Raw genomic sequence first — 16,664 nt, forward strand, 5'->3', positions numbered from 1 at the left:
GGTGTGAGGTGATATCTCATTGAGTTTTTAATTTGCATTTCCCTGATAGTGATGTTGAGTCATATCCTATTGGCCATCCGTCTTCTTTCAAGAAATGTCTATTCAGATCCTTTCACTATTTTAAAATTAGGTTATTTGTTTCTTGATATATATAGGTATATATATTTAGTTACATGTCTGTTTATAAACACACACATAATATATTTTAAATTTTGGTACATACTGGGGATTGAACCTAGGGATGCTCTATATTGAGCTGCTTCCCTAGCCATTTTTATTTTTTATTTTGAGACAGGATTTTCCCAAATTTCCCAGGCTAACTTTAAACTTGTGATCCTTCTGCCTCAGTCTACTGAGTAACTGGGATTACAGGCACATGCAACCACTCACGGCTCTTTACGTATTTTGGATATTGATACATAGTTAGCAAATATTTTCTTCCAGTTTATAGATTGTCTCTTCACTCTGCTGTTCCTTTGCTGTGCAGAGCCTCTTAGTTTAATGTGATGGCATTTGTTTATGTTTGTTCTTGTTGCCTGTGCCTTGGAACATATCCAAAAACAAAAGCAAAAACTCCCAACATTACCCAGACCAATGTCATAAAGTTTTCCTCTCACGTTTTCTTCTAGTAATTTTATAGTTTCAGAGCTTTTTTTAAAAGAGAGAGAGAGAATTTTTTAATATTTATTTTTCAGTTTTCAGTAGGTACAACATCTTTATTTTATTTTTATGTGGTGCTGAGGATGGAACCCAGCACCCTGCACATGCCAGGTGAGCACATTACTGCTTGAGGCACATCCCCAGCCCAATAGTTTCAGATCTTAAACTTAAGTCTTCAATCAAATTTTAGTTGATTTTTGTTTATAGTGTGAGATAGGGGTCCAGTTTCATTATTTCATGTGTGGATATCTAATTTTGCTAGCACCAGTTATTGAAGAGAATTTCCTTTACCCACTGAGTATTCCTGACAACCCTATCAAAGACCAGTTGGCTGTAAAAACAGAATTATTTCTTAGCTATCTTTTCTGTTTTATTGGTCTATATGTTTGCGTTTGTGATGGTACCATACTGTTATGATTACCATAGCTTTGTAATATATTTTGAAATCAGGAAATATAATACCTTCAGCTTCATTCTTCTTTTTGAAGACTGTTTTGACTATTTTGGGTCTTTTATGGTTTTATGTAGATTTTAAGATTTTTCCCTCTATTACTGTGAAAAGCCCATTGGAATATCGATAGGAAGTGTATTGAATCTATAGATCATTTTTAGCAGTATGAATATTTTAAGAATACTAATTCTTCCAATCCAAGAACAGAGGATATATTTCCATTTATTTATCATCATTTTCACTTTCTTTCATCAGTGTTTTATAGCTTTCAGTGTACAAATCTTTTACCTTCTTGGTTAAATTTATTCCTAAATATATTATTATCTTGATGGTATTATAAATGGGATTATTTTATTAATTCATTTTTCAGATAATTCATTGTTAGCATACAAACACCCAACTGATTTGTATGTTGATTTTGTATCTTGCTACTTTATTGAAATCATTTGTTAGTTCTAATAGTGTTGGTGGAGTATTTGGGGATTTCTATATATAAAGTCATGTCAACTGCAAACAACCAATTCTACTTCTTCCTTTCCCATTTGGATGCCTTTTATTTGTTTTTAATTGCCTGATTTCTCTATCTAGGTATTCTGGTAGTATGTTGAATAGAAGCTGCTAGAGTGAGAATCATTGCCTTTTCCCTGATCCTGGGAAGAAAGTTTTCAGTTCATGATAAGCTGTGGGCTTATCATATAAGCCCTTCATTACAGTGAAGTGTATTCCTTTAATACTGAATATATTGAGAGTTTTTATCATCAAGTGATGTTAAGTTTTGTCATATGATTCTTCTGCATCTATTGAAGTGATCATAACCATTTAGGGGCATTTTGATTCCTATGCACAGAATTTCTAGAACATAATATCTGACCATGAGATCAAAGCAAAGGAAATGAGAAGATGATTCTGATGATGGGGTTCACTCATCTATTTTATTTCAACTTATTGTATTGTAATACCAAAACTATATCTCTAATTTTTAGTTGTTTTTTATCAACTTTTCCTTTTGAAGCCACTAAATAAACCCAAGCTTCATATTTTACTTCAATTTCTCCCAAATATCCAATAAGTAGGTAATCATTAAGAATGCCAGCATGAAAAAATTAACCCAAAGTGGAATAAGGCATCAGACCAGAGATCCTGTGCCTACTAGAAGAAAATGTAGGACCAAATTTCCATCATCTCAGCTTAGGAACAAAATTCCTCAGTAAGATTCCTAAAGTGCAAGAAGTGAAACAAAAAATCAATAAATGGGATGGCATCAAATTAAAAAGCTTCTTCACAGCAAAGGAAACAATCAATAACATGAAAAGATAGCCTACAAAATGGGATAAAATCTTTGCCATATTCACCTCAGATAGAGCATTAATGTCCAGGATATATAAATAACTCAAAAAGCTTAATAATAATAATAACCCAATCCATAAATAGGCAAAGGAACTGAACATGCATTTCACAGAAGATGAAATACGAATGATCAACAATATATGAAAATATGCTCAACATCTCTAGCAATTAGAGAAATGCAAATAAAAACCACACTGAGATCCCATCTCACTCCAGGCAGAATGGCAATTATCAAGAAGACAAGTAACGGGAGTTTCAACATGGCACCGGGCAGAGGCAGCGCTTTCAATATCCCCTCAGTGATGGGGTCATAAAGACACATAGATAACGCTTAGATTCTACCAATGGAGAATCTCCTAGCAAAACTCCACTGAAGAGAGACTGGCTGGGAGCTAGTAGAATTTTTTGAAGTGACAGTTTGCCCCAGCGAATCCCCGCCACGAGACGACACGCAGAGGTCCAGATCCGCCAGCCGCAGTCTACGTGCTGCAGCATGGCTGCTGGCGCGTCCACCCGCAGGCAACGTGACTGGGCCCGTTAGCCTCCGAGACATAGCTTGGCAGGAAGAGGTCTTTAGCCAAGCCTTCATGAAATATCGAGCCGGGAGCTGAGGCCAACCGGGGACGGACCAGTCCCACCCCTCCCTTCGGACACTCGGGCAAGGAGCTTGGGGCCCGCCATAGTAGAGAGGTGATGTCTTTGGAGTTCGGCTGACGGAATTCCTTCCCAGCAGAATCCACTTTAGCAGGTATGTGACTCCCTCCCCATCCAGATACAAGCAGCCAGGAAACTTCAGGGATCTCTCAGGGGTCATGTCTGTAGGGAAGCAGAGGGGATCCCCGACCCCCAACCCCCCATATCACCAGTGGTGACTCCCAAGGTCTTAGCCACCAGTTTACCACAGCACTGGGGCTTAAATGGGACATGCAGTGGGGCTGCAAGTGTAACTAGATCTCTGGGGAACTGTTTCTGGCGAACAGGACCTGGCTGGCTGGCTGACAGGAGGAAGGGGGGGAAGGGCCGGAGAAGTGAAACAGCTCTGGACTGACAAGTCTGAAAGACTCTCAGGAGATGCCTTACAGGGATTGCTATCGGCAGGTAGAGGGCAGAAGCTCTGCTGGAGGGCACAGCTCCGCCTACTGGAAGAGAAGAAAATGGATCTCTAAGATTTCAATTTTTTTTCTTTTCTTCTTCTCTTTCTGTTCCTCTCTCCCCTTTCCCTTCTTTCTTTCTTTCCCATTTCAAGTTTTATTGTTCTTTTCATTCTCCTCTAATCTATGTCTCTCTCCTTCTTTCTTTTTAAGAGCACCTTCATTCCCCTACCCCCCAACTTTCATCCCAAGCATTACGTCTTCCATTATGTGTAACTGTCTAAATGCAAATAGGTGAATGTCTCGAGGCTGTCTATAGGGCTCCTAAATACCTAGCTACTACCAACACCCTGATCAAATTGCCTGTTAGTATCCACCTTCAGTAGAGCAATCTTCTAAAGTAGCCAAGATATACTAACCCTCATACCATCATAGCACCTAACCTAAACATAAAGTCCTAAGAACAAACAACAAATCACTATATGCATACAGAACCTGGAAGCCTTTTATGAATTGAATGAATCAGCTTTAAAGTACAATAAAGCCCAACATTTCTAGGCATAATCTCCCACCACAAAGGAGAGACAACAGAGATATACAAAGCCAAAACAAATGTATAGGAGAGAGTTACAAAGCAGTAAAACAGAGCTGGAAAGTAACGTGAACAACATGAAAAAAACAAGGGAAAAAAGGATTACAGATAATGCAGGACAACTTAAATCTATAGAAGGACCTAGAAGCATCAGAAACATGGACAGGGAAAGAAATCAAGGCATACCTAACTCAGATGGAATGGAATATTAGAGAAGACATGAGATAGCAAGTCCAAGCAATGAAAGTATATTTTGAAAATGAATTAAACAAACAAATTCAAACTGCAAAGAATGAGCTTTACCAGGAGATAGAGATTTAAAACAACAACAACAAACAGTAATCCTAGAAATGCAGGAAACCATAAACCAGATTAAAAACTCTAATGAGAATATTAAAAATAGACTAGATCAAGTAGAAGTCAGAACATCAGATAATGAAGACAAAGTTTATCAACTTGAAAAGAATATAGTCAACACAGAAAAGATGCTTAAATCTCATGAGCAATCTATCCAAGAGATATGGGATCTCATAAAAAAACCAAATTTGAGAGTCATTGGGATAGAAGAAGGCACAGAGTTTCAAACCAAAGGAATGGACAACCTATTAAATGAAATAATCCTAGAAAACTTCCCAGAGATGAAATATGGAATGGGTTGCCAAATCCTGGAAGCCTACAGGACCCCAAACATCCAAAATCATAATAGACCAACTCCAAGACATATAATTATGAAGATAGCTAACATACAGAACAAGGAGAGAATATTAAAAGCTGCGAGAGAAAGGAGGTAGATTACATTCAGGGGTAAACCAATTAGGTTAATGACTGATTTTTCATCACAGACTTTGAAAGCGAGAAGATCCTGGAACAATGTATTTCAAAGGCTGAAAAATAATGGATTCCAACCAAGAATACTGTATCCAGCAAAATTAAGCTTAAGATTTGACAATGAAATTAAAATATTTCATGATAAACAAAAGCTAAAAGAATTCACAGCCAGAAAACCAGCACCACAAAGCATTTTGAGCAAAATACTACAAGAAGAGGAAATGAAAAATAGCTCCCAAAACTAAAAGTGGGAGGTATCTCAGTAAAGGGGGAGAAAAATAACAAAAGAGGAAAAACTAGCCAAACTAAAATAAATAAATAAAATAAACATGACTGGAAGTACAAACCATATTTCAATTGTAACCTTAAATGTTAATAGCTTAAATTCACCAATCAAGAGACATAGGCTAGTAACCTGTATTAAAAAAACAAATCCAACAATATTCTCCCTTCAGGAGACTCATATGATAGGAAAAGACATACACAGGCCGAAGGTGAAAGGTTGGGAAAAATCATACCACTCACATGGCCCTCGGAAGCAAGCAGGAGTGGCCATACTCATATTGAATAAAATCAACTTCAAACCTAAGTTAATCAAAAGGGATAAAGAAGGACACTATATACTGTTAAAAGGAACCATCCACCATCAAGACATAACAATTATCAATTTGTATGCACCAAACAATTGTGCTGCAAAGTTCATAAAACAAACTCTCCTCAAGTTCAAGAGTCAAATAGACCACAACACAATAATTATGGGGAACTTCAACACACCGCTCTCGCCATTGGACAGATCCAGACAAAAGCTGAACAAAGAAACTATAAAACTCAATAAGACAATCAATAACCTAGACTTAACCCACATATATAGAATATATCAACCATCATCAATTGGATACACGTTCTTCTCAGCAGCACATGGATCCTACTCAAAGACAGACAATATATTATGCCATAGGGCGACTCTCAGTAAATATAAAGGTGTGGAGATAATACCATGCACCATATCTGACCATAGTGGAATGAAACTGGAAATCAATGATAAAAGAAGGAAGGAAACATCCTGCATCACCTGGAAAATGAACAATATGTTACTGAATGATCAATGGGTTACAGAAGACATAAAGGAGGAAATAAAAAAATTCTTAGAGATAAACAACAATACAGACACAACATACTGGAATCTATGGGACACAATGAAAGCAGCTTTAAGAGGAAAATTCATTTTCTGGAGTCCATTCCTCAAAAAAAGAAAAAAAACAACAAATAAATGAACTCACACTATATCTTAAGACCCTAGAAAAGGAAGATTAAAACAACAGCAAATGTAGTAGAAGACAAGAAATAATTAAAATCAGAGCGGAAATCAATAAAATTGAAACAAAAAAAACCATTGAAAAAATTGATAAAACTAAAAGTTGGTTCTTTGAAAAAATAAATAAGATCGACAGACCCTTAGCCATGCTAACGAAGAGAAGAAGAGAGAGAACTCAAATTACTAACATATGGGATGAAAAACGCAATATCACAACAGACACTACAGAAATACAGAAGATAATTAGAAAGTATTTTGAAACCCTATATTCCAATAAAATAGAAGATAGTGAAGATATCGATAAATTTCTTAAGTCATATGATCTGCCCAGATTGAGTCAGGAAGACACGATTTAAACAGACCAATAACAAAGGAAGAAATAGAAGAGGCCATCAAAAGACTACCAACCAAGAAAAGCCCTGGACCGGATGGGTATACAGCAGAGTTTTACAAAACCTTCAAAGAAGAATTAATACCAATACTTTTCAAGCTATTTCAAGAAATAGAAAAAGAAGGAGCTCTTCCAAATTCATTCTATGAGGCCAATATCACCCTGATCCCAAAACCAGACAAAGACACTTCGAAGAAAGAAAACTACAGACCAATATCTCTAATGAACTCAGATGCAAAAATTCTCAATAAAATCCTGGCGAATCAAATACAAAAGCATATCAAAAAAATTGTGCACAATCATCAAGTAGGATTCATCCCTGGGATGAATATATGAATATATACCCATCCCTGGGTTCAATATATGGAAATCAATAAATGTTATTCACCACATCAATAGACTTAAAGATAAGAACCATATGATCATCTCGATAGATGCAGAAAAAGCATTCGACAAAGTACAGCATCCCTTTATGTTCAAAACACTAGAAAAACTAGGGATAACAGGAACTTATCTCAACATTGTAAAAGCTATATATGCTAAGCCTCAGGCTAGCATCATTCTAAATGGAGAAAAACTGAAGGCATTCCCCTCTAAAATCTGGAACAAGACAGGGATGCCCTCTCTCACCACTTCTATTCAATTTAGTTCTTGAAATACTAGCCAGAGCAATTAGAAAGACAAAAGAAATTAAAGGCATAAAAATAGGAAAAGAAAAACTTAAATTATCACTATTTGCGGATGATATGATAATATATCTAACAGACCCAAAAGGGTCTACAAAGAAACTGCTAGAGTTAATAAATGAATTCAGCAAAGTGGCAGGATATAAAATCAACATGCATAAATCAAAGGCATCCCTGTATATCAGCAACAAAACTTCTGAAATGGAAATGAGGAAAACCACTTCATTCACAATATCCTCAAAAAAAAAAATACTTGGGAATCAACCTAACAAAAGAGGTGAAAGATTTATACAATGAAAACTACAGAACCCTAAAGAGAGAAATAGAAGAAGATCTTAGAAGATGGGAAAATGTACCCTGTTCATGGATAGGCAGAACTAACATCATCAAAATGGCGATATTACCCAACGTTCTCTACAGGTTTAATGCGATGCCAGTCAAAATCCCAACGGCATTTCTTGTGGAAATTGATAAAGCAATCATGAAATTCATATGGAAAAACAAAAGACCCAGAATAGCAAAAGCAATTCTAAGCAAGAAGTGTGAATCTGGAGGTATAGCGATACCAGATTTCAAACTGTACTACAGAGCAATAGTAACAAAAACAGTATGGTACTGGTACCAAAACAGGCAGGTGGGCCATTGGTACAGAATAGAGGACACAGAGACCAATCCACAAAATTACAACTTTCTTATATTTGATAAAGGGGCTAAAAGCATGAAATGGAGGAAGGATAGCATCTTCAACAAATGGTGCTGGGAAAACTGGAAATCCATATGCAACAAAATGAAGCTGAACCCCTTTCTCTCATCATGCACAAAAGTTAACTCAATATGGATCAAAGAGTTTGATATCAAGTCAGAGACTCTGCGTCTGATAGAAGAAAAAGTTGGCTCTGATCTACATATTGTGGGGTCAGGCTCCAAATTCCTTAATAGGACGCCCATAGCCCAAGAGTTAATAACAAGAATAAACAAATGGGACTTACTTAAACTAAAAAGTTTTTTCTCAGCAAGAGAAACAATAAGAGAAGTAAACAGGGAGCCTACATCCTGGGAACAAATTTTTACCCCTCACACTTCAGATAGAGCCCTAATTTCCAGAATATACAAAGAACTCAAAAAATTAAACAATAACAAATAACCCAATCAACAAATGGGCCAAGGACCTGAACAGACACTTCTCGGAGGAGGACATACAATCAATCAATAAGTACATGAAAAAATGCTCACCATCTCTAGCAGTCAGAGAAATGTAAATCAAAATCACTCTAAGATACCATCTCACTCCAGTAAGATTGGCAGCCATTATGAAGTCAAACAACAATAAGTGCTGGTGAGGATGTGGGGAAAAGGGTACACTTGTACATTGCTGGTGGGACTGCAAATTCGTGCGGCCAATATGGAAAGCAGTATGGAGATTCCTGGGAAAGCTGGGAATGGAACCACCATTTGACTCAGCTATCGCCCTTCTCAGACTATTCCCTGAGGACCTTAAAAGAACGTACTATAGGGATACTGCCACATCAATAATCATAGAAGCACAATTCACAATAGCTGGACTGTGGAACCAACCTAGATGCCCTTCGATAGATGAATGGATAAAAAATGTGGCATTTATACACACTGGAGTATTATGCAGCACTAAAAATGACAAAATTATGGAATTTGCAGGGAAATGGATGGCATTAGAGCAGATTATGCTAAGTGAAGCTAGCCAATCCTTAAAAAACAAATGCCAAATGTCTTCTTTGATTTAAGGAGAGCAACTAAGAACTGAGCAGGGAGGAGGAGCATGAGGAAAAGATTAACATTAAACAGAGATGAGTGGTGGGAGGGAAAGGGAGAGAGAAGGGAAATTGCATGGAAACGGAAGGAAACCTTCAACGTTATAGGAAATCACATATAAGAGGTTGTGAGGGGAAAGGGGGGGAAAAACAAGGGAGAGAACTGAACAACAACAGATGAGGTAGAGAGGGAAGATGGGAGGGAAGGGGAGGGGGGATAGTAGGGGATAGGAAAGGTAGCAGAATACAACAGTCACTAATATGGCATTATGTAAAAATTGTGAATGTGTAACTGATGTGATTCTGCAATTTGTATTTGGGGTAAAAATGGGAGATCATAACTCACTTGAATCAAATGTATGAAAGATGATATGTCATGAGCTTTGTAATGTTTTGAACAACCAATAAAAAAAAGAATACAAGTAACAATATATGTTGGTGAAGATGGCACATTGATACATTGCTAGTGGGAATGCAAATTGGTACAACCACTCTGGAAAGCAGAATGGAGATTCCTTAGAAAACTTGGAATGAAATCACCATTTGACCCACTTATCCCACTCCTTGGTATATACCCAAAGGACCTAACATCAGGATACTATAATGATGCAGCCACATCAATATTTATAGTCATTCAATTTACAATAGCCAAGCTATAGAACCAAACTATTTGCCCTTCAACAGATGAATGAATAAAGAAAATGTGGTACATGGACACAATGGAATATTACTCAGCCTTAAAGAAGAATGAAATTACGGCATTTGAAGGTAAATGGATGGAGCCAGAGAATATCATGCTAAGTGAAAATAAGCCAAACCCCAAGCCAAAGGCCAAATATTCTCTCTAATATGCAGTTGCTAATTCACAATAAGGCAAGATGTGAGAATAGAAGTTCAGTGGATTAGGCAAAGGGAGGAATAAAGGGAAAAGAGGGAGATGGTAATAGGAAAAACAGTAGAATGAATTGGACATTAGTTTCCTATATTCACATATGAATACATGACCAGTATAACTCCGTATCATGTATAACCAGAAGAATGGGAAGATATACTCCATGTATGTATATTATGTCAGAATAAATTCTATTGTTATGTATAACTAAAAAGAACAAATAAAAAAATTAAAAAAAATAAAAGAAAGCAAGGTTAAGTTATAGATCCCTTAAAATTCAGTCCATTATTGCTCAGATTATTTTTTAATAATAAAATAAATATTTAAATCTAGTAAAAAAAAGCATGAAGAAATTTGTTTAAAATCTTTCTCTGACATAACATATTCATTTGCAAAGCCCTCATTACTAACTTTCCTAACAAACTCTGTAATAGAAATAAACACCCAACTTCTCTTGGGCTCCTATTTAAACATGTTATTCTCTTACATTTTGGATGTCCATTTGTGACAAGTAAAGACAGTTTTTTATTTATTGGAAACTTCTCAGATATATCACTAGCAGATGGTTTATATATGTTTGTTGAGTAGGTAAACTGTAGGACTCAGGCAGGTTTCACCCTACAGCCCAGTGGGCAGCACATTGAATTTCTCTGTAAACAATTCTGAGTGACATTGGCCCCAACTTCTATGTTTGGAGTAAAAGTTCCCCACAGTAGTACTTTGATAAGTACTACAGAGGCATAGTTTTCAACTTAGATTTGTAAATTCCTGCAAAAAAATATTGAAAATGTTACACCAACTCGGAGATTAGAGACATAGTCTGGCTGAGAGTTGGAATTGCTTGGTGAAGGCACCATCTCAGAGGTGATATTATATTCTGCAGGATTTCAAGAACCAGATTTTCTAAATGGATCTGTACCTCCAATAGGAGGAATACATGTTCAGGAATCAAAAATACATGTCCAGGTGGAAGCAGGATTGGCCCTATTAATCATTACTTTCAAGGAACCACTGGAGAATTTGTGCTTCCCATTTCTATAACACTGAGTTTGGCAAAGGATACAGTAAGAGGCCCATGGAAGTAGAAGCTATAACTTATCATGTAGGCGTTTCGGAAGCCTTGTGTACAGGAATTTGCTTGCATATTAATTGCAAGGGAGATTGCAAAGTGAGTTTTTCTGGCATCTACCTTGAAGATGTAGAAGTTAAAAATGGAGAAATTAAGAGCTATATGTATGCTCAAAATATTTTGGGTAGTCACAAATAGTTAAATACTCACAACATCCAATATGATTGGAAGATTGACACACTTCATTATATTTGCTATTCCATTCCTGAGTAAATATCATAAAGAAAAGCTAAATTCACTAGAGACACTCTCACACATTTGCAAAGGGGAAGAGGAACAAGGATGGTCAATATAGCATTTCTTGTAATGGAAGAAAATAGTAAACAACATAATTATCATCAATAGCAGAATGGTAAATAAATTGGAGTATATTTATAACCTGAAATGGTATACAACAGTGAAAATAAATGATTTAGAGACAAGTCTATCAGCATTGCCAAATCTCACATGTAAAGTACTGTAGTTTCTATCTGAAATGTACCCACTAAGGCCTTGTGTTGAAGACACAAGCATTACTGGGAAATGGTAGAATCTTAAGGAAATGGGATTTAACAGAAGGAAGTTAGGTCATTTGGGTCATGTATTTGAAGGGAATATTGAAGTCCTGACTCCTTCTATTCTCTCTTTTGCTTCCCAGACACAATACACAAGCAGCTTGCTCCGTGATGAGATCCCCACTGTGTTGTACATACACTTAGCTACAGGTCCAAAGCAATGGGGATAATTGGTCATAGGCTGAAATCTCTAAAACAATGAGCCAAAATGAACTTTTATTCATTTTAAGTTGATTATCTCAGGTATTTCTGTTATTGTAATGGAAAGATGCCTAACAAAGTATTAAGTAAAAAAAAGTAATAAAGGTTTATGTAAATATATATGCATGCTAGATTTATGGACATTTTAAATACTATACACACACACCTAGCACCACCACCACCACCACCACCACCACAAAATCTGGATAGTTATTACTTCTGTGGAGGGAGAACAATGGGGTCGAGAAGATACCTCCCAATACAGTTTTATCTAGAGTGTTTTATTTTGTAAACTGAATAAAGGATACACAGGGACTTCTTATTAAAACTAATATTGCTAATATTTCCAAGCAAATATAAAAGTAGAAGTGTTAATTTAAGGAAAAACCATGTGCCTGTTGCCCATATTTAAAAAGTACCAACTCAAGGTTACCTTTACCACAATCTTCAATATGTCACTCTCTGGATTATATCAGTGGAGATTCCAGATATCATATAAACTTTATCTGTTAATAAGTCAAGATGTAACCCTAAAAGACATGAACTTTTTTAAAAATTTTTGTTCTAATTAGTTATACATGACAGAAGAATGCATTTTCACATATCAAACATAGATGGAGTATAACTTCTCATTCTTTTGATTGTACATATTGTAGAATTACACCAGTCATATAATCATATGTGTACATAGGGTAATAATGTCTGATTGATTCTACTATCTTTCCTACCCCCATACCCACTCTCCTCCCCTCACTTTCCTCTGCACAATCCAAAGTTACTTCATTCTTCCCTACCCCCCATCCCCATTATGAATCAGAATCTTCATATCAGAAAAAGCATTTGGCATTTAGTTTTTGGGGATTGGATTACTTCACTTACCAAAATATTCTCTAACTCCATCTGTTTACCTGCAAATGCAATGATTTTATTCTCTTTTAATGCTGAGTAATATTCTATTGTGTATATATGTCACAGTTTGTTATCCATTCATCTATTGAAGAGCATCTAGGTTGGTTCTACATTTTAGCTATTGTGAATTGTGCTGCTATAAACATTGATGTGGCTGCATCCGTCTAGTATGTTGTTTTTAAGTCATTTGGGCATAAACTGAGGAGTGAGGTAGTTGGATCAAATGATGGTTCAAAGAATCTCCATACTGCTTTCCATATTGTTTGCGCCAATTTGCAGTCCCACTAGCAATGTATCAGTGTGCCTTTCTCCCCAAATTCTTGACAACACTTATTGTTTGTATTCTTAATAGCTGCCATTCTTACTGGAGTGAGATGATATCTTAGAGTAGTTTTGATTTGCATTTCTCTAATTGCTAGAGATGTTGAACTTTATATATATATATATGTATGTATATATATATATATATATATAGAGAGAGAGAGAGAGAGAGAGAGAGAGAGATATTGCTTCTCTTAAAATGGTATGACATAGGCAACATCTTCTGAGAAGTGTTTGTTCAGTTCCTTGGCCCATTTACTGATTCAGTTATTTATTTATTTATTTATTTATTTTTGGTGTTAAGCTTTTTGAGTTTTTTATATATATCCTAGAGATTAGTACTCTATCTGATGTGCATGTGGTAGAAATTTTGCTCCCATTACGTAGGCTCTCTATTCACGTCACTGGTTGTTTCTTTTGCTGAGAAAAAACTTTTTAGTTTGATTCCATCCCATTTAAAGATATTGTGTCCATCTACAACTACAAAAATATTTTTAAAAAAATATGTGGCAAGAAGATTGTGGACCTGTTCTATTTAATGTTTTTATTTTACTGTCTTATGTCTCAAATCATAGTTACCATACTGCATAAAGGAAAGAATTCCTGAACAAAATTTGTGACCATCTTTCCAGTTAACAGCTTTTGTTAGTCATTGTGGTTCTTTTCAACAGGTTGTTCTTGACTATGACTTACTGTGTATTCCCTGTTGTAGGCATACTGGGAATACTGCACTGTACAGAACACATAAAGTTCTTTGTACTTATATTTTTGTGGAGGTAACATATGAAAAGCAAATTCTGTTTGCTTTTATTATGTTTTAATGACAGCTGGTGCTGAGTGTGACAAAGAAAAATTTAGCAGAGGAAGAGGATGAATGGTGGTGGGAGAGCTGTTTTATATAGAGTGGGATATATATATATATATATATATCGGTCTAAGGAAACAATTTGTAACATACTTTAATGAAATGAAAAATTCCCATTGCAGACATCTGAGTAAGAGCATTTCAAGCAAATAGGCCATCAGATGCATTATGGTATGCATCTGACATGTCTAAAAGGATTTAATTGAAGTAGAATAAGCACAGAAACATTGGTAGGAAAAATACTCTTTATTCTAATAGTCATATAAATTTCCATTATTAGGAATGTGAAATCCTCAAATCATATGCATTACTTTTAGCAAAACTTCAGAAATCTTTCTGCTTTGCTTCTCTTAAAATGCTATGGCATAGGCAACATCTAATATTACAAGTCATGGGAAGCCGCTTCAAAAGACATTCTAAGTCAGAATTCAAATCAAAAGAGAGCTTTATTTACTTGGCCAGGGATTGTCACCCACCCATTAGAGATTCAAGCTCTGCAGGAGGACAGCAGCTTCCTGGTCTGTCCAAGGAGAATATAAGGATGAAAATCACAACTCAGTGATTTGCTTATCGTCATGTAAACTTGCCAATCACAGAAATTAAAACATTAATAAGTTGAACCTGTGGGCTCTAGGCAGGACTGGACTTTTCCAGTCAGCAAGCAAGCGATAAAGAGAAGCTAAAAAACGTATTAGCTTTGCAGTTCAATTGACCATAGTCCCAGTGCTACCCAGTTGCATCCTGAATTTGGGTGGAGGTCGGTGGGGCAAGAATCTACTTCAAAATCATGTAGACACACAAGGACATTCAAACCCAGGATGTAGCTCACCTCGAGCACTATTACTTCCTGAGTAGGGTACAATTTGTGGGGTACAAAGTACAGAAAAACAATTTAAAAAATTAAGAAAACAGCTTTAGTTTCTACTTCCTAGAAATGGGTCATGTAGTTCTCTCTTCACAGGGACAGTAACAAAGAAATTAAGATGGAGTTTCTATAGTCACATCTGTTTATTCAAATGACTACAGTGACCCTATTCCCATAATCCCAGCAAAGCGGGAATTGTTGCAAGTGACTAATGAGTCTCTACCAGAGCAATTGCTTTACACACTTAGTACTAGTAACTTATTTTTCTTTAAAGAGAGAGAGAGAGAGAGAGAGAGAGAGAGAGAGAGAGAGAGAGAGAGGGGGAGGGAGAGAGAATCTTAATATTTATTTATTTATTTTGTAAGTTTTTCGGCGGACACAACATCTTTGTTTGTATGTGGTGCTGAGAATCGAACCTGGGCCGCACACATGCTCGAGCCACATCCCCAGCCCCACTAGTAACTTATTTGATGCCTACTTAAAACAACAGTTATCTTATGGCCTACATACACAGTTTCATCTGTCATTTTACTAATATCTATAAACCCTATGTCCTTTATCCTATGAAAGTCTACAAGATCAAGTTGCCATATTAATCCAAACTTATCTATATTAACCTACTTGCTTATATTTATCTACAACTATACTGATACACTGACTTATCCTATGGCTTAAATTCTATGTTTTACAGTTACATGATTTTTCTACTATTACTTAGGCTTATTCCTGATGAACTTATATCTTACTATCGCTTATCTATGTTATCTTACCTATTCCTATAGTCTTTAATCTATGTCTATTGCTTATTGATTATCTATTCTATTTTGTCTTATACCTATAATTTATGACTTATTGATTATATTGATCAGTTCACACTATAACATAGGGATCTCTCTCCTGAGTGACAATGGATACAGAATGTATCATCCAGGATGGAGAAAAACAGAAAGGACCTGTAGTAGTAAAGGTCCAGGAAGATAATTTTTTTTTTTGATAAGAAGTTGATTTGTAGCAAAACAACCAGCCTAGTCAGGAGGTCTTTCACCAACACTTTAGCCAATTCTGCTACCAGAAGACATTTGGACTCAGGGAGACTCTAAGCCAACTCTGGGAACTTTGTTATAAGGGGTTGAAATGAGAAAGTCACATCAAGGAGCAGATATTAGAGCTACTGGTTAATGGAGTGGAGCAGTTCCAATCCGTTCTGCCAGGACCTCCAGTCTTGGGTACAGGAACATCATCCGTTGAATGAAGATGAGGCTGTGTATTTGCTGGAGGACTGAGAGACAGAATTTGATGATCCAGGATTTCAGGTGGGAAGGGAAGGTGTGGTGGCAAAATGAAGCATTTAATGGTCAGTAGGAAAGTAGTGATGACAGCATTGCCAAGTTTTTGTCCTTATTAGCCTTTGTTGGTTCTGTCACTCCGTTTTTCTACTTCATCTCTTCTTAGCTCATTGGATCCCTTTTCCCTGTTCGATACCTGGGTAATTGTTTGACGTTTCATTGTGTTCTCATAGCAGTTTTCTTTGGAGCCTAATGATCTCTAAATGTGTCTAGGGCATATCTTAAATAGATGGACTGTAATTGCCTTGGAGGGAAGTTTCCTTTCCAAACTCTGTACATGCATTCTATTTATCTCTAGGAGCTGCACAGAAATCATCAAATTATCAACTCCAGCACTTGGAGACTCTTATCAAGCATGACTTGAACTCCATTCCCTACAAAGAGAGTTGAGGAGGAATCTATGTGAGGAAGTAGTTTAGGTAGGAGCTCTTGCT

Source organism: Ictidomys tridecemlineatus, chromosome 8 (assembly GCF_052094955.1).
Source record: "Ictidomys tridecemlineatus isolate mIctTri1 chromosome 8, mIctTri1.hap1, whole genome shotgun sequence".
In the NCBI taxonomy this organism is placed as follows: Eukaryota; Metazoa; Chordata; class Mammalia; order Rodentia; family Sciuridae; genus Ictidomys; species Ictidomys tridecemlineatus.